We start from the raw sequence: 27051 nt of genomic DNA on the forward strand, positions 1-27051 counted from the left end.
CAGGGAGCCAAGTGAATAGCATTCTGTGTCTTTTCTGCTAGGTTGGCTCATTTAATGGCTTATTATGATTGCTGCCTGGATTCGTTTTGCATTCGGGATTGGAGACCTGTCATTTCTGTAGATCTCTAAGGAACATACATAGAAGGCAAAGCTTCCCTCTCCCCTTTTTACCTCTAATTACAATCCTGCTGCTCCGAATCTCTGATGATGGCATCTTCCCAGACCAGCTTTTATCTCCCCTTCCCTCCCCAGGATGATTACTGCCAGTCATTTCCAATAAAGCATTCCTGGGGACAGCTACTGACTCTGAATATGGTTTGCAAGATGAAAGGGCTCACTTGGACGTGCAGTTAAAAATCACACTCGTGCTGGGGAGGCAGCAGAGAACACAGTCACCTTGACATGTTTTCTTCCCCGGGAGACAAGCCACTTGAGTCTAGCTTTGCTTTGTGGATCACACCATGGAGTCCTGATGAATCCTTTCATCTTAGTACAATGTGTACTTTGAATGTGAAAGTTGCCACTTGCAGCCTGTCCAGTGTTCTATCCAGCCCCAGAGGAAGTTTTGTGAAATAACATAGCAGTTAGCATGTATCGATGGCTTATCTACACATTTTTCTGAACTCTTCTTAAACCTATATTTTCTGATTCAATACTTCATTGAATCAGAAGACAAAGGAATGCTAGAACTGGAAAGCAGTCGACTCTTTGTTCTGATGAGGAAATCGAAGCCTAGGTCTTCTAGAATTTACTAGACAGGTCCACATTCACAGTCCCCTCCCCTGCCTCATCAGCCATTCCCTGAGCACATGGGTTGTATGTTTCTATGTGCCAGGTGTTCTACTGGGATCTGGGGATCCAAAGAAAAATGAGGTCAGGTCCTTTCCCTGAGCTATTCTCAATGTAGGAGTTGCACAGAGGCTTAAACAAAGACATGTATGCCTCCACGTGCTAGATGCCGGCACAGAGGCAGAGACAGCGTACCAAGAGGCTTTACTTATGCCCTTGTTTTCTTTCCAGGTGAAGAAACACTGAGTCTTTGATGTTATGATCCTTTTTGTTACTGTTGGGAAAACATTCCTTCTGGTTTATTTTGGTGATTCAACTTCCAACAAGTTATGGATAAAAGGCGTTTCTTTGTTTTGGGAGACAACGCTGTCATAGCATTGTCTCCCAACGTCTTCCTGCTTTCGCTTTGCCACTTGCCAGCATAATGAGCAGCTCAGCATCTGTTGAGGGACTGGGAGTGGATGGTACACTTTCCAGGAATGTTGTGGAGAATTTTAATTTCTCCAAGGATCTGGGAGAAATGTTAGCTGGTTGTTCTTCAAAATGCAGGCTTGGTTAATGCTGTTTCCTCCATTGCTGCCTCACAAAAAGCCTCCTCCAAGGTCACCTCACTGCTCCTCAGTTTCCTTTCCTTTGGGACAGGCTCAGGAAAGCCGCTCAGTGTAAATCTGTGGCGGAAGCCCCCAGGCCTTGTGAAGAGGTAGCAGAATGGGGGCATCTGCTTTCTTCTCTTCGATATCCAAGTTTCTAAAAGGAAGAAAAGGGAGAATTACAAAGCACATGCAAGCTCACAAAAATGTAGATGGCTACTGAGGATCCTAAAGGGCCTGATCACAATTCCTCCCTTAATTTAGGGAGCCAAGTGCTTCCCAATGTGCTCTGGAAAAAAGATGTGACACAAATATTCACTTAGGATATCTAAACACTGTGCATAGGATGCAAAAATGAGTCAGACTCTCGCATTCACTCCTGCATGCATTCATTTACTCAATCAACATTCAATTGTGCGTTCCTACTGAGTGCCAGGCATCATGCTAGTCACTGACAATTCACAGAGGTGATGCTCTCCCCAGAACCTAGTTGCTTCCAGCCAGTGAGGACACACACAGGCAAATGAGTCATGGCTGGGTTGAGCTGCAGGTTCTTTGAAGTAGGTATGGGGTGTACCATAGGGCCCAAAGGAAGAAAACACCGTCCATGGTTTGTGAGAAAGGCATGAATAATACTAAGAGGTGAGCACTCTGGCACTTGTGGTGACCCTGGCAGCCCTCCAATGAAGGAGAACTTTGTGACCTCGGCTAGCAAAGTGTAAAAGTTTTCACTTTGACAGAGGTTGAGTTACATTCAAGTTTCTAAAGCATTCCCCAGCAATTCCCTCCAGACAGCAACTGAGCTATGAATCTGGAATTTATTTGGTAGGGACTTTTCTCTCTCAGAAATGCAGCCAAACACCAAAGAAAAAGATCACCTTTTAAATAAAAGAAGCACATTGTACTATTTGGCAAGTGACTGGGGGCAGGTGTGTGTGTCTGTGTGTTAATGCACATGTATGTGAAGAATTTTAATTTCTCAAAGGAGCTGGGTAAGATGCCTTTAATGTTTCATTTGACTGGGACTGTCTCTTCTTTTTCTTTCTTTCAACCAGGGAAAAGCCAATGCTGACCTGCAGCTGGGGCTGAAGTGAGCATTCTCCTATTTACCTTTGAGCCTGAGGCTATACTTTCCTTGGGAGACTGCCCTCGGTACTAGTCTAGGCCCCCGCACACCATCACATCAATGGTTCAAAAGGGTTTTAGGCCTGCTCCCCAAGTATTCCAGACGGATTGAATAAAGGGCTTCCCCTGATAGCAAAATCCAGCTTTAATTCTGATAAAGTGCTTTATTTTTTGAGACAAGGTTTCACTCTGTCGCCCAGGCTGGAGTGCAGTGGTACGATCTTGGCTCACTGTGGCCTTGACCTAATTCGGGCTCAAGCGATCCTCTTACCTCAGCCTCCTAAGTAGCTGGGACTACGGGCATGCACCGCAAGTCTGACTAATTTTTAAATTTTTGTAGAGACAGGGTCTCACCATGTTGTCTAGGCTTGTCTTGAACTCCTGGGCTTAAGTGATCTGCCCATCTCAGCCTCCCAAAGTGCTGAGATTACAGTTGTGAGCCACCATGCCTGGCCAAAGTACATTTTTAAAGGCTTGAGGTGAGAGGGAAAGGAGTGGAAGTGATTGTTCCATTGAGTGTCTATTGACCCATTAAATACACCAGATAAGAACTAATCTTGTTCTACCCAGAGAACAAGTCTCTTCCTCTTCACTTTTTGGCACATTTAGCGCAGTCAAGAGCTAATTAAAGTCCTTCCCGTTTCTCAGGGCTGCCTGTCTTCCCTGTGGCACATCCTGTTCTGTTTTTTGGCTTGGCTTCCAATTGCAGCTGGATACAAAGAAGTCAGAGGTGATCTCCCATTCGTTTGGATGTGCCAGCTACTATTTTTCTAAATTTCTAGTCCCTCTCATGAGCACTGACAATCTGTGCCTGAGATTTTTCTGGTCTCTGCATAAGTTCAGGATATCTCATATGGGGCCTCTGCTCAGCAATTAGTGGCTAATATTGCTGGGTTGGGTGAAACATGGACACAGGAGCTGTACGTGTCCCCAAAGAAGGAGCTCCAAATAGCCACCCCCAAATGCGGATGGTATATTAGGAAATTTTGTTTGCAAGAAGCAATTTTTTTCTTAGATTATCTCAAATAATTCATTCTCATGACAGTATTTCTTAAATACCTGCTATGTACAAGGCACTGAGCTGGGGTAAGCTTTTTAGAAGGGGCCACATGGCAGGGGGAGAGTAATCACGTAGAAACTCACAAATAGTCATAAGGCAGGACCTTGTGGAAAATGCACAGGCAGTCAGGATTCAGGAGCATGTTAGAGATGAGGGCATCTGGTCACCCCAAGACTGCAGCAATCAAGCTGGCCTCCACCGCAATGGTGATTCATTTGCTCCATTTCTCTGTTCCTTCTGCTACCCTAGCTGCCTCCATCCTTGCCGACTATTTCTGCTCACTCTACTGCTGCCTACTCGTGTCCTCTGCTAATCCTGGGGTCCATGGCCCCTGCTGCCTCATGGCCTCTGCCTGCCTCCTTTCGGTGTCCTTTCAGTTTCTTCTTATGAAATCCTAGCCTCCCGAGTAGCTAGGATTACAGGCTTAACACCATGCCTGGTCAGTTTTGATTTTTTTTATAGATGGGGTCTCACTGTGTTGCCCAGGCTAGTCTTGAACTCCTGGCCTCAAGCAATCCTCCTGCCTCAGACTTCCAAAGGCCTGGGATTACAGGCATGAGCCACTGGAGCCCATTTTTAAAACCTAAATTAGATTATGTCACTCTCCTGCTCAAAATCTTTTTAATAGTTCCCAGCTCACTGGGAATAAAATTCAAGGATCCCTTCATCTTCTGAGACAGACCTCACCTCCTGCTGTTCCTCTTGCTCACCCCATGCCACCCTCATCCCTGCAGTTCCTTAAACATGCAGAGTGCATTCCTGCCTCAGGACCTTCGTACTTGCTGTTCCCGTTATCTGGACCGTTTTCCCAGATATATGCATGCCACTTCAGTCATGTTTCTATTCAAAGTTTTCTTTTCAGAGAAGCCTTCCCCAGCTTTGCAGCACTTTTTGCCTCCTGACGTCACTTCCTAGTCTATTTTCTGTGTCTACACTAGTAGGTCAGACATAAGAGGACAAGGATGTTGCTGTATCCCCAGCTCACAGAACAGTGTCAATCACAATATTTGTTGGATACAATGAATGGTTGGAAACGGCAGGAATTTTTTGCATGTCTCCAGGCTATGTCCCCAGTCATTGGACCATATTATTGTTAATCAATATTTCATTTTAGCCAATATCCATCCTGTTACAATTATGTGGCTGTCAGTCTCTGTCACCAGCTGGCCTTGTTTCCTGCCAAACACCTTGTCCTTAATTGTCTCAACAGCTGCCCTGTGCATTTCTCATGCCAGATACCAGCCTGAAATGCTGCCATTTCTCTGCCTGAAAAATCCTCAGGATGATTCTTCAAACCCCTGAAATGGACAATGACATTTCATGCACAGGTGCACTTTTCTAGGGGGAGGGTCCAGAGCCGTCACTCAATTTGCAAGAGGGTCCTCCACCCTCTGAAGGCTGAGGAGCTCTGATTTTAAGCAACAGCAGTCCATTCGCCTAAACCATGCTAAGCTTTCTATCTGTGTGGCAGGCCCTCTTGGGGCGCCTTCCACTGGCTGATACCTTGTGATGCCTCTGTTCTTCATACCTGAGCTGGTTTCACCAGGATGCTCTCTGTGCACCTCTAGAAGTTCCCTCCCTTAGGCCACATTCTGAAATCTTAAGCAAAATACCACACTCCCCTACAGCGAGCAGGGTCCCTAGTGGCTGCCCCCACGCGGCTGTTTATTACTGGCAGTGAAATGGGCTGGGTCGAACCCCCTGCAACTGAAGCAGCATCGTTTGTCTGGGGTAATACCCGAGGTTGGTTGTCTCATGCCAAGGAAATCGAAGACACAGACACACAGGGAGTGGCTTTAAGAGCGGAATGTTTATCAGGCAAAAGAGAAAAGCTCCCCCGTGCAGAGGGAGGGGGATTCTGAATGCATCTCCCGGGTTTGGGGCAAGATGCTGAGAGGTGACAGCGTGCTCACAGCCCTTGCAGCCCTCGCTCGCTCTCGGCGCCTCTGCCTGGGCGCCCACTCTGGCGGCGCTGGAGGGGCCCTTCAGCCCGCCGCTGCACCGTGGGAGCCCCTTTCTGGGCTGGCCGAGGCCGGAGCCGGCTCCCTCAGCTTGCGGGGAGGTGTGGAGGGAGAGGCACGGGCGGGAACCGGGGCAGCGCACGGCGCTTGCGGGCCAGCTAGAGTTCCAGGTGGGCATGGGCTTGGCGGCCCGGCACTCGGAGCGGCCCCGGGCAGTGAGGGGCTTAGCACCCGGGACAGCAGCTGGGGAGGGTGCACCAGGTCCCCCAGCAATGCCGGCCTACCGGCGCTGCGCTCAATTTCTCGCCGGGCCTTAGCTGCCTCCCCACGGGGAAGGGCTCAGGCCCTGCAGCCCGCCATGCTTGAGCCCGCCCCTGCCCCCGCCGTGGGCTCCTGTGCAGTCCGAGCCTCCCCGACAAGCGCCACCCCCTGCTCCAGGGCACCCGGTCCCATCGATGGCCAAAGGGCTGAGGAGTGCGGGCGCATGGCGGGATTGGCAGGCAGCTCCACCTGCAGCACCGGTGCGGGATCCACTGGGTGAAGCCACCTGGGCTCCTGAGTCTAGTGGGGACTTGGAGAACCTTTATGTCTAGCTAACAGATTGTAAATACACCAATCAGCACTCTGTATCTAGCTCAAGGTTTGTAAACACACCAATCAGCACCCTGTGTCTAGCTCAGGGTTTGTGGATGCAGCAATGAGCACTCTGTATCTAGCTAATCTGGTGGGGACTTGGAGAATCTTTATGTCTAGCTAAGGGATTGTGAATACACCAATCAGCACTCTGTATCTAGCTCAAGGTTTGTAAATGCACCAATCAGCACCCTGTGTCTAGCTCAGGGTTTGTAAATATACCAATCAGCACTCTGTATCTAGCTAATCTAGTGGAGAACTTTTGTGTCTAGCTCAGGGTTTGTAAATATACCAATCAGCACTCTGTATCTAGCTAATCTAGTGGAGAACTTTTGTGTCTAGCTCAGGGTTTGTAAATATACCAATCAGCACTCTGTATCTAGCTAATCTAGTGGAGAACTTTTGTGTCTAGCTCCGGGATTGTAAACGCACCAATCAGCACCCTGTCAAAACGGACCAATAGGCTCTCTGTAAAACAGACCAATCAGCTCTCTGTAAAATGGACCAATCAGCAGGATGTGGGTGGGGCCAGATAAGGGAATAAAAGCATGCCCCCCCCCCACCCCCCAGCCGGAAGTGGCAACCTGTTTGGGTCTCCTTCTACAGTGTGGAGGTTTTATTCTTTTGCTCTTTGCTGCAAATCATGCTGCTCACTGTTTGGGTCCAGGCTGCTTTTATGAGCTGTAACACTCACTGCGAAGGTTTGTAGCTTCTCTTTTGAGGCCAGAGAGACCATGAACCCAGGGGGAGGAATGAACAACTCCAGACGCGCCTCTTTAAGAGCTGTAACACTCACCGCCTAGGTCTGCAGCTTTGCTCCTGAGCCAGCGAGACCAGGAACCCACCAGAAGGAAGAAACTCTGGACATGCCACCTTTAAGAACTGTAACACTCACCGCGAGGATCTGCAGCTTCATTCTTGAGGTCAGTGAGACCAAGAACCCACCAATTTTGGACACAATGCTATTGGTTTTATAAATCAGCTTGAGGAGGCGGTGTCTGATTTACACAGGGTATAGTGGGTTGGTTGGACCAGGTGTGCTACTTACATAGGGCACCAAGAGGCTGGCCATCCCACCCTAATCTTTTATTATGTAAATGAGGTCTTTACCTGACCAGCACCATACTGACTGCACACATGGTGCTAAAGGGAAGAGGAAACTTCCGTGTTGAATATGCCTGGCGTCCAGGTATCCCTTTTCTGTTGGCATAGCTGCTGGTGTCACCTGTGTAGGCTTCCAGCTTGCTTATCTAGGCTTGCAGTTTGAGTTTTCAGGCTGTTTTTATGAAAAGGAAAGCCTTACCAAGGACTCCCTTACTCTCATTAACTGCCTAAATAATTTCTTTTTAGCTACTGTGTCACAGCGACACTTTTTTGACTGTTGTATCGCAGAGACGTTTTTCTGGGAAGAGCTGCCTGCCAGCTCCGGACAGAATGGCGTCAAGTGCATCTGGGTGGGGGAGTGAAAAATGCAGATTACCTGGCCCACCCCAGACCCGTTAAATCAGAAGCTGTGGGGATGGGGCCCGCAAACTGTGTGTTAACAAACCCTCCAGGTGATTCTGATGCCTGCTCAAGTTTAGAGCTGCTGGGCGGTAAGCCTGGGACACGGCAGTTCTCGTTAGTGTGTAATGAGAGTGATGAGGGAATCAATTAGCCAATTACTCTACCTTGGAAAAGAGAGGAGCAGTGTGTTCTCAGCCTTGGCTGCACATTAAAAGCACCCTGAGAGCTTTTAAAAATCCCAAGGCCTGGGCCATGCCCCAGATCAATTACATAAAGTTCTCCAAGGGGGACCCAGGCACTGACATGTTTAAAGCACACCAGGTGATTCTAATGTGCAGCCAACACTGAGCACCACTGCAGTAAAATAAGACATTGGGTTGGGCACAGTGGCTTACACCTGTAATCCCAGCACTTTGGGAGGTCGAGGCAGGTAGATCACTTGAGGTTAGAAGTTCGAGACCAGCCTGGCCAACATGGTGAAACCCCATCTCTACTAAAAATACAAAAATTAGCCAGAGATGGTGGTGCATGCCTGTAATCCCAGCATGCCTGTAACCCCAGCTACTTGGGAGGCTGAGGCAGGAGAATCGCTTGAACCCAGGAGGTGGAAGTTGCAGTGAGCCAAAATCGTGCCATTGCATTCCAGCCTGGGCAACAGAGCAAGACTGTCTCAATAAACAAAGAATTAGCCTGATGTGGTGGCTACTATGCACTTGTAGTCCCAGCTACTCGAGAGGCTCAGATGGGAGGATTGCTTGAGCCCAGGGAGATTGAGGTTGGACTGAGCCATGATCACACTGCTGCATTCTAGTCTGGGCGACAGAGGAGACCTTGTCTCCAAAAAAAAAAAAAAAAAGCATCAGCAATACACTTTGCTTTGAATGGCTTAGATAACTTTATTTTTTGAAATATATTTCAATAGCTTTTGGGGTACAATTGGTTTTTGGTTATACGAATGAATTGTATAGTAGTGAAGTCTGAGATTTTAGCACAACCATCACCTAAGTAGTGTACGTTGTACCCAATATGTAGTTTTTTCTCCCTCACTCTCCCACCTTCCTTCTGAGTCTCCAAAGTCTGTTAAATCACTCTGTATGCCTTTGCTTACCCATAGCTTAGCTCCCACTTATTAGTGAGAACATATGGTATTTGGTTTTCCACTCCTGAGTTACTTCACTTAGAATAATGGCCTCCAGCTCCATCCAGGTTGCTGCAAAAGTCATTGTATTTCATTCTTTATGACTGAGTAGTATTCCTTGGTGTATATATACCACATTTTCTTTATCTTTGGTTGATGGGCACTTAGGTTGCTTCCATATCTTTGCAATTGTGAATTGTACGGCAGTCAACATACGTGCGCAGGTGTCTTTTTTGATATAGTGACTTCTTTTCCTTTGGGTAGATACCCAGGAGTGGGCTTGCTGGATCGAATGGTAGATCTACTTTTAGAGAACTTTATTTTAAATGGCATACATAGAAGTCCATGTCAAGTTACAAGTGATTTAGACAAAATAGAGCTTCTTTTTTTATATCCTGTAATAAAAAATCTGAAGGCCGAGAGCCTAGAACTGGAACAGCAGCCTCACAAAGTCTTCAGCAATCCAGGCTCCTTCTAGATGGCCATTCTAGAAGGGTGGCCCTCAGAGTCACAATGTAACTACTAGAGCTGTCACATTCATGTCCCAGGAAGGAAAAACTTAAAGAATGAGGGATAAAAAGAATAGCTGCTCTCTTGTTTAATCTTCGGTAAGGAATGCTCCTGGAAGCCCCAAGCAGAGAGTTATGCTGAGATCTCATTGGTCAGGACTGTGACACATGACTACCCTCAGCTGCAAGGGAGTTTGGGAAATGCAGTATTATAACTGAGCACCTTGCCATTGAGAGGAATATGGGTTCCGTTATTAAGGAAGAAGTGGGAAATGGATATTGAATAGAGAGAATGAAGATTGGGTAAGTAGCCATCAGTCCATTTCCGTATTAGTCAGGGTTCTCCAGAGAAACAGAACCAATAAGATATTTGTATAAATAGATGTATTATAAGGCATTGTTTACATGATTGTGGAGGCTGAGAAGTCCTACAATCTTCTGTCTGCAAGCTGGAGACCCAGGAAAGCAGGTTGCATAGTTGGAAGGCCTGAGAGGTGAAGAGCCAATGGGGTCAATTCTAATCTGATCTAAAGGCCTCAGAATCGAGGGTGCTGAAGCTTGATGTCCCAGCTCACCCAGTCAGACAGAAAGGGAATCTTACCTTCTTCTATCTTTTTGTTCTATTCAGGCCCTCAGTGGATTGGACAAGGCCCACCCACACTGGGGAGGGCCAACTGCTTTCCTCAGTTCACCAACTCAAATGCTAACCTCTTCCATGAACAGCTTCACAGACATACCAGAAATAATGTTTAAGCAGATACATGGGCATCCTGTGGCCCCATCAAGTTGACACATAAAATCAACCATCATAGTGTCACAAAAATCTTCCTTGGATGTTCATGGATGAATGATTTAGGGGGGTTTGTGCTACAGAACCATATTAGATGCAAAACTAGGAGAGAACTTTCCCAGAAAGCTGTGGGGCATTTAATTAATAAAAACTGCTGTGTCTACACTTTCCTTCTTTGACTGGGTAGTGGGGTTGGGTAGGGAGGGTGGTCAAGATAAGTAGGGGTGGCAGAGACAGAAAGAGACTAATCAGAGAAGTCACCAGGATTCTGAGAAGGTGTTTGAAGTTATAATGAGGTGGGCACTTTTTTCAAGGTTTCACTGTGAATCAGTGAATTGGGGGGTAGAATTTGGAGAGAACGGAGATCTGCTGTGACAAGGAGGAATTTTTTTCTGCAAACAGTGAGTGGAGGGTTAATCAGGACTCTTTGGGTCATATGGAGTAGAAACCCAACTTCAACTAGATTTAGCAAAAAGGAATTTATTGTCTAACCTAATTGAATAGTATGAGGAGTATGTAGAATTCAGGCATGGCTGGATCTAGGTGAAAGAACCTCCAAGCTGTGGCTTCAGTTATCACCTCTCAGGTGATCCTTGGTTCTGAAGAGCCCTTAGGCAATCTGCTGTATTCCCTGTCTGTGCTTTTGTGGCCCGTCATGGTGAGCAAGTCCACTGGAATTCTCAGGTAACAGGGAATAGAGAGACACATACTATCAATGTTTTCATGTGAACATAATACCCTTATTTAAGGGAGGCAGTAGTGAGGGATGTTCATTTCCTACGTATCAGGCAAGACCAGCTGGATTCATATGGTGCAGGACTATTTGCCCTTCCCTGACTCTCTCTGGTCTCTTCTCTGATTGAATCAGCTAATGTGATTTGTTAGCCGTTATTGATTTTTTTTTTTAATTGAAGTCTCGCTCTGTCACCCAGGCTGGAGTGCAGTGGTGCCATCTCAGCTCACTGCAACCTCTGCCTCCCGGATTCAAGTGATTCTCCTGCCTCAGCCTCCTGAGAAGCTGGGAATACAGGTGCACGCCACCATGCCTGGCTAATTTTTTTTTTTAATATTTTTGATAGAGATGGGGTTTCCCCATATTGGCCAGGCTGGTCTTGAACTCCTGACCTCAAGTGATCCACCTGCCTCAGCCTCCCAAAGTGCTGGGATTACAGGCATGAGTCACCACGCCTGGCCTGTTGTTGATTTTTATACGTTAAAAAAATAGAATTAAATGTTTTCAGCCATGTTTCCACTGATGGGATACCCAGACATGGAGAAACTCTAAAGATAGGCTTCTGGAGAGAGGAAAACAACGCATCATCTAGCAGGCTTTCCGCACGTCTCTCATTTTGGCTAATGGTTCCAGGCAGCTATTTTGGTGGTGTTTGTCCTGTCTTCGTTCTTTTCATCTTATAGGTACCCACAGCATATCAGGGCCTCAATGGGGCAACAGAAATGTATATATGAATAAACAAGCAATAATCCTGGCCCTGAAAGGCAACTCATAGCTCAGATGCTCGCCCATATCTGTGTGGGCTTTCCCCCCGCAGAGCTGAGGCAGCCTGACTGCCCCACCAGGACTGGCATCTCTTTGCTGAAGGCTTGCTTTAGCTTCCAGAAGCCTCTTTGCCTACGCACAGGTGGCAAAAGTGCCAGATCCTCCTCTGGTGATGGACAGGAGTCAGCGCATAGAGCCTCACTCCTGGGGAAAAACCGTGAGATGCATGCTCTTTGCTGGCATGCACAGGTCCCAGGGGCCCACCATGGTAACAGCCCCTCTAGGCGCTGCTGGCTGCCTGCTCTCTTCCCCACCTACTGTGCTTCCTAGGATAACCTCCCAAACAGCTGGCATGCAAACCCTTGTCAACAGCTCTGCTTCTGAGGGAACCTAATCCAGGACAACCCCAGATGTCTTGTGGAGACCCCATGAACGGCATGGAGGCATCATAAAGCATGCCCAGGGCATGGGCAGGGGAGCACAGAGAAGGGGACCCGAGAAGGGGGCTGGAGAAAGAGAGATGTGACCTGGGGCAAAGTGAAGGCAGGGCATTCCCGGCAGATGCAATTGCAAGAGCAGGGCTGTGAAGGGCTGAAATGGTGCTTGAGGCAAGATGATGATGGCTTGGAATTGTGTTATTTGTGATTTTCTTTTTTCCCTCTTCCTCATATAAACTGCTCTGGGACTGGAGAGCAGAGATGTGATGTAGCCTTGATGAGCAACGGATAGTAGGCGTGGAAAAGACAGCACAAAACAAAGAGCAGAAGGTTTTAAATTATTTTTCCCAAAACAGGCTTCTTGGAGTCAAGGATGAAGCAGAGCACAGAAGCTTCTCTTCTGCCCAGAGGGGAGACACAGGAGGGTCACAGGGCCAGGCGTAGCACAGAGCATGGGGAAAGGGTAAGACATTGGAACCCTTGGCAGGGGGATGCTGGCACACCCTGGAGGCTTGGGTGGTTGCTGTGGAGTGTTTGTTAGAATTTTATTGTAATCACAGCTTTTGCAATGAAAAGTAATGGCAAAAACCGCGATTACTTTTGCACCAATCTAATAGAAGCTGCATTAGCTGTTTACCTGGGCACTGAGGGGTGATACTTCCATGGCAGCTTCACTGCTCAGGCCCATGGAGTGTCCAGGAGACGATGTCCAGACACCACCCCCGCCACCACCATGCTGAGCCTGGGCCTCTTCCAGTGCCACATGTGGCCCTCCCCTTCCAGTAGCCAAGGCAATAATCCTCTTTCTCAGAGCTGCATTCAGGGTATGAGAGGCCCTGGATGGTGGTGGAAACCCTCCCACACCCAGACCCCAACACAGGCTAAATCTGAAGAGTGCTGATAAGGTTTGGCTGTGTCCCCACCCAAATCTCATCTTGAATTATAGCTCCCATAATTGCTACATGTTGTAGGTGGGACCCAGTGGGAGATAATTGAATCATGGGGGTGGTTTTCCCCTACTGTTCTCATGGTTGTGAATAAGTCTCATGCAGTCTGATGGTTTTATAAGGGGAAACCCCTTTCACTCGGTTTTTTCACTCTCTTTGCCAGCCACCATGTAAGATGTGCCTTTGTTCTTCCCTCACCTTCCGCCATGAGTGTGAGGCCTCCCCAGTCACGTGCAACTGTGAATCCATTAAACCTCGTTTTCTTTATAACTCACCCAGTGTCAGGTATGTCTTTACCAGTAGCATGAAAACAGACTAATACAAGTGCCAACCTGTCTGGGCAAGAAGCCAGCTCTGTACAAGGTGAGGGAAATGACAACTCACAACATGGGGAGAAAGTAATGACCTTTGAATCACCTCCTCATGCTATGCACCGAGGCCTGCTCATTGTATGTGAACCTATAGATGATATAAATATATGCATATATGTTATATAAAAGCTCTGAGATTCACTTTTTAGTTGTCTGAGCATGAATGTGACAATTCAATTGAGCTGCTCTGCAATAAGGATGAAAGGATAAAATTAGAACCAATTAAAGTTACTTGATGAAACATCTCATAAGCACCATGGAAAATTCCATGTTAAGTGATGGGGTGACCTGACATGTGAAGTCTTGCTGTCTCATCCCCAGTGCAGAGAAAAAAAATGGGCTGGAGCTCTGAGGCCTGCGAGGTCGGTGGCCAGCTTTGAGGGTAGGGACAGTAGGACCCTAGGAGAAAGGAGAGGTCAGCAAAAGTGGATGGGGGAGTCTCTTTTGGGTATCTCCTCCTGTGCTTTGATATTTTTCCCAGAGGTTGCCGGGGCTTATCTTTGGGGTGCATCACCAAAAATATCCTTCCTAGAAGATAGAGTGATGGATAAGACACCCGAGAGTCAGAAGATGTGATTTCGGGTGCTGGCTTGGCCACTGAGTCATGAACAACTCCTGGTAAACTCACTGAACATCTCTGCATGGAGTTCCCTCATTTGGAAAAGCAGGATTAAGATGTCTGAATTACTCTCCTGAATTATTGTCAAGCTTTAACTGCTTAATCCACATATTTTTTTTTTTAGACAGAGTCTTGCTCTGTTGCCCAGGCTGAAGTGCAGTGGCACGATCTTGGCTCACTGCAACCTCCGCCTCCTGGGTTCAAGTGATCCTTATTCTTCAGTCTCTGGAGTAGCTGGGATTACAGGCACATGCCACCATGCCAGGCTATTTTTTGTATTTTTAGTAAAGACTGGCTTTCACCATGTTAGCCAGGCTGGTCTCGAACTCCTTACCTCAGGTGATCCGCCTGCCTCAGCCTCCCAAAGTTCTGGGATTACAGGTCTGAGCCACCTCACCCGGCCTTAATCCACATTTGGAAGAATTAACAGCTCCTTACAAATGGAGGAGGCCAGCGGTACATTATCAACATCAACATCTCCACCTCCACCACTCTTAGGGCCATGCTCTCTGGTAATCTATGGGAAGAGATGCAGGAGTGATCCTCCCTAACAAGTCTGCATCCCAAGAGGCATATTTCTTGAGATGCAACATTTCCACCCAGAAGTTTGACTTTCTGGGTTTGTGACCAAAGGATAAAGAGTGTTTTGTGACAGGTGAGCATTTTGGTGCCCTGACCTCAAATCACATAGGCAGCAGTTTATTGTACCCGGGAGCAGGCCTGGATCTGCAAGGAATGTACTTCCTCACATTTAAAAGGTGATGGTTCCATTTCTTTGTATCACTTGCATTTTGGCAGAACTGGACATTGCAGGAAAATAAGTTTGAATGTAGGCTTCTTCCCTGGAATGCTTCGCATTTAAATAACTGCTTTAGGCTGGGCACGGTGTCTCACGTCTGTAATTCCAGCACTTTGGGAGGCTGAGACGGGCAGATCACCTGAGGTCCGGAGTTTAAGACCAGCTTGGCCAACATGGGGAAACCCTGTCTCTATTAAAAATACAAATTTTCCAGGTGTGGTGGCGCATGCCTGTAATCCCAGCTACTCAGGAGACTGAGGCACAAGAATCGCTTGAACCCGGGAGGCAGAGGTTGCAGTGAGCCGAGATCGCACCACTGCACTCCAGCCTGCGAACAGAAAGATACCCTGTCTCAAAATAAATAAATAATGAAAAACTAAATAACTGCCTTAGTTATTCCTTTTCCAGAATTCTTGACCTGGAGTTCTTCCTTGGTGACTTGGTCAAGGATAAGCACTTAAACGGAGGTATCCCCATGTGTGTTGTACTGGTCGCTTATGCCACCAAATCTCAGGGAAACATTGGTGAAGATGGAGACAATACTTCTGTAAGCTTTGGCCATAGCTACGTGTAACTTGAATATAAAAGCAAGGGGGGTCTACATGGGCCAGTCCCCTGTAAACAGTTGTACCAAATCCTAGCACCAAATATGATTAAAAATCAGTCCAAAATCTTTATGTCCTGGTTATATCCCAGACCAATTCAATCAGAAGCTCTGGGGTGAGACCTAGCGTCATTTTCTTTTCTGTTTTTGTTTAGTTTTTGAGACAGGGTCTTGCTCCGTCACACATGCTAGAGTGCATAGCTCACTGAAGCCTCGAACTCCTGTGCTCAAGTGATCTCCTGCCTCAGCTTCCTGAGTAACTGGGACTACAGGCACACACTACCATGCCTGGCTAATGTTTTGATTTTTTGTAGAGATGGGATCTTGCTATGCTGCCCAGGCTGGTCTCGAACTCCTGGCCTCAAATGATCTGCCTTCCTCGACCTCCCAAAGTGCTAGCCACAATGCCCGACCCTGGCATCATTATTTTCTGACACTCCCTGATAGTCCAATGCCCAGCTAAGATTTAGAAAGATTGATTTAGTGGGTTGAGGAGGGAAGGGCTGTTTGAGAAAGTGATATTTGAATGGAGATATAAAAGATAAGGGGAGAACCAAGAAAAAAGTTTCTGGAAAAATGCCAAATAAAAGGTACAAACTGAGAGGCTTATTCCAGTAATTCAATGAAATTCAAAGAAAAATGCCATATTTGCCTTTTACACTTTTTTTTCTTTTTGAGACTGGGTCTCACTCTGTTACCCAGGCTGGAGTGCAGTGGTGTGATCTCAGCTCCCTGTAGCTTCGAACTCTCGAGCTCAAGCCATCCTCCCACCTCAGCCTCCTGAGTAACTGGGACTACAAACACATGCCACCATGCCTGGCTATTTTTTCTGTTTTGTAGAGACGGGGGTCTTATCATGTTGCCCAGGCTGATCTTGAACTCCTGGGCTCAAGTGATCTACCTGTCTTGGCCTCCCAAAGTGCTGGGATTACAGATGTGAGCCACCATGCCTGGCCTAAAACTTATTATTATTTAGGTAATACTGGCCTATGGACCAAAGATAATGCCCAGTATCCCCAGACCTGACGGCGAGCCTTACCCCATGATTCAAACTGACCAGGAGGATCTTTCTAAGGAGGAGCCCCCTCTTCCTCCAGGATATTTAAAATAGGGCTTGGTGGAAGAGAATTTTGCTTGATCAGGGTTTTCAGGATGCCACCTGCTACATAAAATGAGTATACAGGGCATTGGGGGCTCTAGGAGGTGAAATTGCTAGGGCAGAGAAGAAGGTAGGGGCAAGTAGATTCATCTCATTCAGTTCTCCTATGCGAGGCAGTTTTTATTCCTCGTCTCAAGTCCACCACTGGGAGGGAGAGAGGAGGAAGGTAATTCGTGGACACAGAACCACATCTAATTTAAACTCTTGGTCTGGTGTGGCAAGGGATTTGTTTGAATTATTGATTTCCTGTAACACAGACTTAGAAACAATAGTAAAGCCTGCATTGATCTTCAAGACCATATCATGAGGCACTATTAGCAAGATGTGCAAATACAGACATAAGTGATAAGCCAAAACTCTCCTGGGAAGCCATAACAGTGCCAAGGGAACCAACTTTTTAGAGTGAAAATTTCTGTTGATTGTTAGAAATGTCTGAGGCTACCTGCAAACAGTGGCTCCCACAGTTGAAATGCATCTGCCTGACAGAGATGCCTGGATTTTCCTAGCACGAGCTGTTCTCTGCCGTCCGCCTTCAGCCGGCTGCTACCCCGTAGAGCCCTGAGGAGGCTGTGTCAAGAAGGAAGTTTCCAGATGCTGGAATGGATCAGCCTAGTTTGCTTTCTGCTTTCTTTCTCCCTTCTGTCTCTGGGTATCTCAGTCCATTCGGTCCACTATAACAAAATACCACAGACTGGGTAATTTAAATTACCCAAAAATTTGTTTGTTACCATTCTGGAGGCTGGGAAGCCCAAGATCAAGGTGCTGGCAGGTCTGGTGTCTGGACAGAGCTGGCTTCCTGGTCCATAGATGGTGTCTTCTCAATGTTATCTCATATAGTGGGAGAGATGAGGAGTTTCTCTGGGGCCTTTTTTGTAAGGGCACTAATCCTGTTCATGAAGACTCCACTCTCCTGACCTAATCACCTCCCAGAGTCCCCATCTCCTAATACCATCACCTTGGGGGTGAGGATTTCAACATATGTACTTTATGGGGGACATAGACATTTAGTCCATTGCACTGGGTCATTCACGCCTTCCCGGGATTTGCTCCTGAGCCCCTCTAGACCTGTGCCTTGCTGGTGTCCCAGTGCCCTCTCCTGCTTGTTGGTCCGGAGATGCCTCACATGGTCAGGAACCCTGCTCTCTGCTCCTCCATCCTGCCTCCTGTCTGGGCAAGCACTATGCTCTCCAGGTTCCAGATGTTCAGCCCATGCCCATGGCTGAATCCCAGTGCCCCGTGAAGCCCACAGAAATAAGCCTGGACCCCTGACCAATCAGCAAAGCCCCTGCTTTATGCATGTCCCCAGCCTGCTGCTCCTCCTCCATGGCTCAATGTAATATCTCTCCCGTTTCAGGCATATTTGCTAGTTGTTTCCCAACATCATCTTAGTCTTGCTTCTGAACCATGGTTCTTGAGAGTCTCCCCACAGGGAGTGCCTTTCTTTCTTTGCTGATCTCTCACCTCCCTTTATGCCCTGTTCAAAATTCACCTTTTTCTGAAAGATGGAAGAGGAGCAGAAATCTGGAAGAGCTATTGATCAAAGCTGCATTTACCTAAAAACAGCATGGGGATGAAGTAGAGAGATTAACTCTCCAAACTCATGTAGCTGGTAATTGTCAGAACCAAGATTGGAGCCCAGCGGTTTTATTCAGACTAGGTACCTTAGTCTCGCAATGCTGCCGTCCTGCTTTAGAAGGCTCTTCAAGTCCATTATCTCATGCTAAGGGATCTAAAGAAGCCAGAGATTTTTAACCAAACCAAATTGCCATAAGCAAGAACCTCTACCTCTCCATCAGAGAACACCAGCATGGATGGGTCAGAGGTATTCATCCAGTGAGCAAATATTAATTAGAGTGAGCAATGTGCCAAGCAGCTCTAGGTATTGGGCTGCAGCAGTAAATAAAGCAGAAAAAAACATAACCTGCCCACAGGAAACTTACTTTCTGGTGTGGGGAAGATAGACAATTCAAGAGTAAAATGTATATGATGTCACATGATAATAAAGGCTAAAGAAATAAAGGTGGGGCCAGGCACGGTGGCTCATGCTTGTAATCCCAGTACTTTGGGAGGCTAAGGTGGGTGGATCACGAGGTCAAGAGATTGAAACCATCCTGGCCAACACGGTGGAACCCCATCTCTACTAAAAATACAAAAATTAGCTGGGCATGGTGGTGCACACCTGTGGTCCCAGCTACTCGGGAGGCTGAGACAGGAGAATCGCTTGAACCTGGGATGCGGGGGTTGCAGTGAGCTGAGATCTCACCACTGCACTCCAGCCTGGTGACAGAGTGAGACTCCATCTCAAAAAAAAAAAAAAAAAAAGGAAAATAAAGGTAGAAGAAGGATAAAGAGCCTGGGGAGGGAGCTTGTCACTTTCTCTATGGTTTCAGGGAAGAACTTGCTGAGAAGGTGACTTTTGAGCAAAGGCCTTAGAAGGTGGTGGATATCTGGAGAGGAATGGTCCAGACAGAGGGAATACCAAGTGCAAAGGCCCTGAGGCAGGAGTGTTCCAAGAACAGCAGGATGATCAATGTTGTTGGAACTGAGAACAGAAGTGGGAAGATGAGACGAGAGGCATTTGGGATAGTATAGTGTCTCATTGGCCTTTGGGATGCATTTGGGCTTCATGCTGAGGGAGATGAGAGGCTATTAGAAGTTCTAAGAAGACGAGCAGCATCTTCTGACTCTGGTTTCAACAGGATCACCCTGGCTGTTCAGTGGTGGATGGCCTGAAGGAGGGGCAAGGACAGGATTCTGGACACAAGTCGAGAGGCCACTGCAGAAAGCCAAATGGATGTGATGGTGCCTGGATCAGCGAAGCGGGGACACAGGTGGTGCTGGATATAAGTTGAAGTGAAGGGAACAGGACTTAATGATGGAGTAGATGTGATGCATGAGGAAAACAGAAGCTGCCAGTGCTTGGGATTAGCCGGCTGGAGGGAAGGAGCTGCCTGTGATAAGGAAGACTGGAAGCAGCAGAGCTGGGGGAAGTTCACAGCTGGCATGCTGCACAGCTCCAGGAGGCAACGTTCTCATTCTCCTATATAAAGAGCAGCCCCTAGGATTGTGCAAGGAGGTGACTGTACCCAGATTAATCTTACTCCTTTCTGCCCTAGGCTTCTTAGTAATTTTAGAATCAGCTGGGCAAATACAGAGAAGGAAGCAAGGCTGGGTTTTTGCCAGTGTATTAGATTTCTCCAGAGAAACAGAGTCAAGAGGATACTCATATAACAGGTCTTGTTATAAATCTTTTTATATATAATATATAGACATGCTCAGGTGTGACAGTTCTAACATTCATAGCTGGCGTGCTGCACAACTCCAGGGGGCAGCATTCCCATTTTCCTACATGAAGAGCAGCTCCTGCGATTATGCAAGGAGGACATACATATATAATATATAATATTTAATATATAAAAAGCTTTATTGTAAGAAATTGGCTAGTGTGCTTTTGGAGGCTGGGAAGTCTCACAATCTGCTGTCTGCAAGCTAGAGACCCAGAAAAGCCAGTGGTGTAGTTCCAGTCTGAGCCCAAAGGCCTGAGAATCAGAGAGCCAATGGTGTTAAGTCCTTGTCCGAGGACAAGAGAAGATCAATGTCTGTCTCGAGCAGTCAGAGAAAGTGAATTCTCCCTTCCTCCACCTTTTTTTTTTTCTATTCAGGCCCTCAATGGATAGGATGAGGCCTTCTCACAGTGGGGAGGGCCACCTGCTTTACTGAGTCCCCCAATTCAAATGTTAGTCTCCTCCAGGAACACCCCCATAGACACACCCAGAAGAATGTTTAATCAAATATCTGGGCACCCCATGACCCAGTCAAGTTAACACTTAAAACTGACCATCACAGTCAGTTACTTATAGAGCCACCAAAAAAGGGTCGGGGAGAGTGAAGACTAGAAAAGATTCTTGAAAGAGATGAGGAGAAGTGGAGATAAGTATTGTACCTCAAGTACTTCCCAAGGAAAGGGAATCAGCTCCGAGCTAGGAGAGTAGCTTGAGGACAAGAGACGGGAGGGTGACTTCAGGGTGCCACAGTCAGAAGAGGGGAGGCCAGATGGGTTGGCACAGGGCTTCCATGTTAGATGAAATAAGCAATGGGTTTTCACTAATCCTCATCCTCAAATTCACCAATATGAACAAAATGAATGAACTTTGTGGAAGTACATGCAATGCTCAGAGACATGAAAAACAGCTACAATCCCAGTCACAAGTCTGAGATGAGTATCTGCGGCTAAACATGGGCCACACATGTGAATTGGGTGGGGAGGACAGAGATGACACAGCAATTGATTCAAATATTTTTTGAGCACATACTATGTGCCAGACACTTCTAGGTGTTAGGGATGCATCAGTAAACAAAAGAGAGAAACATCGCTGTCCTCATAGAGCTTACATTTGAATGTGGGAGACAAACATTAAAGAAAATAAACCACATAGTATATCAGAGGATGGTACAGAAAATGGTACGAACTAAGTGTGGGAATTTAGCAGGGAGGGAAGATGAGAGCTCAAGGCAGTGGTATCATTTCTTTTCCATTTCAATAAGCTGGTCCAAGTGCTACAGTTTGAAATTGGCCCTGAGTCAGAGAGCACTGAGGACAGCTTTTCCACTTAGGATGCTGAGGTCACACCGTGGAAGGGCTGGGAAAGGGAAAAGGCAGCGTGGCCACCTCCTGGGTCCTGGGATTTGGGGACAGCTGTGCTACAGATGATGATATGTATCTTTCCAGCTTTTGAGAACGGGAGAGATTTCTTTAAAACTATGGGAAAGGAAGCCCAAGCACACAGATGATTCTCTTTCTTTGGGAATGGTGAGAGCTGGAGGTGTGGGTGGGCTCTGAGAAAGCTGGGGAATATTTCTGTGAGCCAGGTGCCCACCATGATGCCAGGGGAAAAGGTGGCACCAGAGGGGCAGTACAGACACCATCTCTATTCCACTGACCTGGACTTTGAGCCTGAACAAACGCCTGGAAGTGGATGTGGCAGTGAAAGATGAGGACCCTGTTATGGGCTGAATCGTCTCCCCCTAAGACTCCTCTGTTGAAGCCTACACCTCAGAATGTAGCATTAATTGAAGAGAGGTTTGTTACCAAGAGAAAATGAGGTCTGCAGGGTGGGTCTTGATCCAATATGACTGCTGTTCTTATAAAAGGGGGAAATTTGATCTGGGCACAGTGGCTTATTCCTGTAATCCCAGCACTTTGGGAGGCTGAGGCGGGAGGATCTTTTGAGGCCAGGAGTTTGAGACCAGCCTGGGGAACATAGGGAAATCCCATCTCTACCAAAAAAAGAAGGAAGAAAGAGGGAAAGGAAAAGAAAGGAAGAAGGAAGAAAGAAGAAAGAAAGGGAAACGGAAAGGAAAAGAAAGGAAAGGAAGAAAGAGAAAGGAAAGGAAAGAAGGAAAGAGAGAAGGAAGGAAGAAAGGAAGAAAAATTAGCCAGGCGTGGTGGTGAGTGCCTGTAGTCCTAGCAACTTGGGAAGCTGAGGTGGGAGGATCGGTTGAGCCTGGGAGGTCAGGGCTGCAGTGAGTCATGATCACAGTGCTACACTCCAGCCTGGGCAACAGAGCAAGACCCTGTATCAAAATAAATAAAATAAGGAGGGGAAATTTGAACACAGACATGCACACAGGGAGAGCGCTATGTGAAGACTAGAGTTATGCGGCTGCACGCCCAGGAACTCCCAGAAGCTCGGAGAGACAGGACAGAGGCCCCAAACAGATGCCTCCCCAGCACCTTCAGTGGCAGCACGGCCCTGCCGGCACCTTCATCTATAGGGACTTCTGGCCTCCAGAACTGGAAGGCAATTCATCCTGATGTTCAAGCCACCCTCCCGGTGTGGTACTTCATTTCAGCAGCCCTGGGATTATTCAATACAGACACCAAAGAAAGTCCTGAGGGGAACTGATCACTGGAAAGTAGCAAGCCGTGAGCTTGCCATTCCACACAGCCGCAGAGGGAGAAAGAGGAAAGGCCGGGGCAAAGCGGGCAGTGGAGGTGAGTTCTCTCAGCCAAATGGTCTCTGATGCTTCTGGGCCCTGCAACGGGAGCTGATAGACTGGCTTTTCTTGATCATATGTAATCAAAACCACGTGACTTTTGAAAAAAAGTCTCTGAGATGGTTTCTATCTGGGACTGTGTGGGTCTCATGAAAAACAGAATTTTTAAAATGACTGATGTATTGGCACAATTAGTGCTTGTAAATATTTGTTCGTTTGAAGGCTGTGCCCAGTGATCTCACAGATGAAACTGGCTTCCATCTCGCCTTGCAGCTTTTACAAAATAGCAATAGCAGGCTCTCAGAGGGTTTCAGATCTGCCGCAGCAAAGAGTTGGAAGATATATCCTGTGCTGGGAAGCATGAGAGGTTTTTGTGTCTCTTTGATTTTTTTTTTTTTTAAGTAGTTAAGCTCAAGCACATCTGCAGATCTAAATGGGGGAGAAATGCCATCCTGTTCACTTTGGCATCTGTGGTCAGAAGGAGCAGAACATACACCAGGAAAACAAGCCAAGACCGGGTTGTTGGCAGGCCCCTCCCAGCTGCACCCAGTTGAGCACATGCCTGATACACGCACAAAACCATATGTCTGTTTATAATAGAAGAGAGAGCACTTTATAATTAGAAAATAATTGTTGCTTCTTTGGGCATTCTCTTTCATTAGACTCTATTGAAACCCCCTGCTGTTAATGAAGCTTGTCAGATGCATGGCTGAGAGGCAGTACAAGAAAAGAACACGAGATATGAATACCAGCTAGCCAGCCACGCATCCAAAACCAGGACGTTCCCGACAAGATACCCACTGGCAAGAAGTCATCCTTTCCCTGCCATCCTCATTCGTGAGAAATGTGCTGTTGAAAACACAGGCCCCTTGTAGTGAAGCTTTCACTCGTTTTTCTGATCCACCTGTCAGGGAGCTCCATGGTTGAGCTCTTCTGGAGACTAAGTCATATATGTAAATGACCATCCTGCAGGCACCAGGAAGGGAGACAATCCCCAGCTGGATCCATGGCGCTTCCTGGCTCAGTCCCTGGGTTGAGCATTCATTGTATTTAGTCTTCCTAACACTGCACATTTATGAAGACAAATGGGAAAATCAAGAGGACTGGATGTGTTCCAAATTGAACCAAAACAACGTCAATGAGCATGGGCATTTCTGAACCCCTAGGACAACACCTTTGGTGTAAGAGAACCCACTCCACGCTTACCCTGTTATTTGTCTGGGCAAGGAAAACAGCACTTTATCTCAGAACAGAAGGAGAGGGATGGCTGGACAGATGGCCGTGGCCATACACAAGGCCATCCCTATGCTCTCTGGCTGGGACAGATCCAACTGTGAGAGCTCCTTCTGTCCCTGTCCTCCAAATGTGTGGGGAATTTTTTTGTTTGTTTTTGTTTTTGTTTCTGAGACGGAGTCTCACTCTGTTGCCCAGGCTGGAGTGCAGTGGTGCAATCTTGGCTTACTGCAACTTCCACCTCCCGCATTCAAGCAATTTTGCTGCCTCAGCCTCCCAAGTAGCTGGGATTACAGGTGCCTACCACCACGCCTGGCTAATTTTTGCATTTTTAGTAGAGACACAGTTTCACCATGTTGGCCAGGCTGCTCTTGAACTCCTGACCTCAGGTGATTGGCCTGCCTTGCCCTCCCAAAGTGCTGGGATTACAGGAGTGAGCCACCGTGCCTGGCCCAAATGTTTTTAAAGATGAAATCAGGTTACAATAAACAATAAAGGGACTTCTAAAACAGCATCTGTGAAAGGAGGCTGGGATGGCTCCATCCAAGAGAGGCACCCCTGGGCTGACTGCAAAACACGAAATCTGGGAGTAGGAAATCCTTTTCCTCCCCTGTCTCTCCAAATGAAGATTCAAGGCCAGCTGGAGGGGAAGAGGGGTGGCTTTTTCATCCTTTTCACAGGATGGCTTTGACTTTCCATTTCATACTTTTCTGTAATTTGTTTTTAATTTTTCAGACTTGTGTTGACATTATTTTGATAATTACAAATCATTACCCAAGACAGTACCCTAGTCTGTCAAGAAGGCCTTGGTCACACCCACACTGAGATAGAGCTAGATGATTAGACACTTAGATAAATCCAATCAAAATGTGCGCTGTACCTTTTGCTATTGTGGAACTTTCTAGAACTTCACTGCTAAACACATCTGTAAGATCTCTGTGGGCAAAGCAGGCTATAGGCTGCCTTGTAGAAAAATAAGCATTTTATAATCTGTAAGCCATGGGAACCACTTCAGCAGAAAGGCTAGAAAGGGCAGATTTTCTGAAAAAGATGACAGGTGACTAAATGAAGTATTTTCTCCTTCAAATCCCTTTACAAAAGAAAAATCCCATTTGTGGTTCCTTTCTTATCAAAATCTGGTGCCTGAGAGTAGTATATAGCATGTGTGTGTGTGTATATATATATATATATATATATATATATATATACACACACACACACACACACTATTGTGTATATATATACACTATATATGTAAGTATATATAATATACACTATATATGTAAGTATATATAATATATGTACACATTACATATATATGTAAGTGTATATATTATATATAAGTATATAAGTATATATATAATATATAATATACTACTGCATATATACACGATAGTATGTAGTATAAATACACTATATACTATATGTAAGTATATATACTATATATAAGATATATATATAAGATATATATATAAGATATATCAGGTACCAGATATATATATACTTATATATAATATATACTTATATACTATATATACACTATATATATTGTATATACACTATATACTATTCTTAGGTACCAGATTTTGATAAGGAAACACAAGTGGGATTTTTCATATATATATATATATATATACACATACACACTATTCTCTAAGCATAAAAATACAAAAAAGTACAAAAATATATATATATATATATTTTTTTTGAGACAGGGTCTCACTCTGTTGCCCAGGCTGTAGTGCAGTGGTGCAATCTCAGCTCACTGCAACCTCTGCCTCCCAGGTTCAAGTGATTCTCATGCTTCAGCCTCAGTAACTGATTATGGGCGCCTCCCACCACACCCAGCTAATTTTTGTATTTTTAGTAGACACAGGGTTTCACCACGTTGACTAGGCTGGTCTCGAACCCCTGACCTCAAGTGATCCACCTACCTTGGCCTTCCAGAGTGCTGGGATTACAGACGTGAGCCACTGCGGCTGGCTGAGAATAGTTTATGTTAAAGTAGAAGAAGCCAGGAGTCTTCCACTGAGAGCCAACCACCCCTCCGTAAGGGGGCTGCATACAGAAATCTCTGTGTTGGCAGCATTGCTTGTGCTGGATGCCTCATGTGGCACCTCCGTCCTGCTGTCAAGCTGCTTCCTCACACATCAGAACCCAGAAGGAGCTGGGTCTTTCCTTGGCCAGACTATCTGAACCCCAGGAGGCCAAGGTATTCCTCTCAGCATTTCAGGGCCCTCCTGCCCATAGTCTAGACTGCCTCTTTGAGTGTGATCCCCGGCAGCCACAGGAGATCCCCAGAAAGTGTGATAGAAACACAGAATTCAGGCCCCACCACAAACCTACCCAGTCAGAACCTGCATATTCCCAAGATCCAGGGATTCCTGTGCACATTCAGGTTTGCGAAGCATCCATTCTCCTGCTCAGAAGTGGCGCTATAATTCTCCCAGCTGTTAACCAGCAGATGAAATCTGTCTTAAGAAACAGCAAACTGTGGAAAAGGCCACATAGGATTCCAGCTATATGACATTCAGGAAAAAGCAAAACTATGAAGATAATGAAAAGATCAGTGATTGCCAGGGGTTGGGGGTTGGGGAAGGGAGAGATGAATCGGTGAAGTACTGGGGAATTTTAGGGCAGTGAAGTTATTCTGTTTGTTACTATAATGGTAGATGCCTGTCATGATACATTTGCCCAAACCCACAGCATGTACAACACCAGGAGTGAGCCCTAATATAAACTATAAACTTTAATTAATAACAACATATCGCGGTTGCTCACGTCTGTTATCCCAGGACTTTGGGAGGCCGAGGCAGGTGGATCACCTGAGGTCAGGAGATCGAGACTATCCTGGCTAACATGGTGAAACCCCGTCTCTATTACAAATACAAAAATTAGCCAGGTGTGGTGGCATGTGCCTGTAATCCCAGCTACTTGGGAGGCTGAGGCAGGAGAATCGCTTGAACCTGGGAGGCAGAGGTTGCAGTGAGCTGAGATCGCGCCACTGCACTCCAGCCTGGGCAACAGAGCGAGACTCCATCTCAAAAAAAAAAAAAAGTATCGATATTATCTCATCAATTGTAACAAACATACTACAATAATGCAAAATGTTTGTAACGGGAAAATCATAGAGTGGGGTGAGGAGACACATAGGAAATCTCCACACTTTCTGCTCATTTTTTGTAAATTTAAAACCATTCTGAAAAATAGTCTATTAATGAAACAACATTCCCATTAATGAAACAAGAATATTGTTGTTGCAAATAGTTGGGGCAGCGGATATTCT

The sequence above is a fragment of the Pan paniscus genome, chromosome 17, assembly GCF_029289425.2.
Source record: "Pan paniscus chromosome 17, NHGRI_mPanPan1-v2.0_pri, whole genome shotgun sequence".
Taxonomy (NCBI): Eukaryota; Metazoa; Chordata; class Mammalia; order Primates; family Hominidae; genus Pan; species Pan paniscus.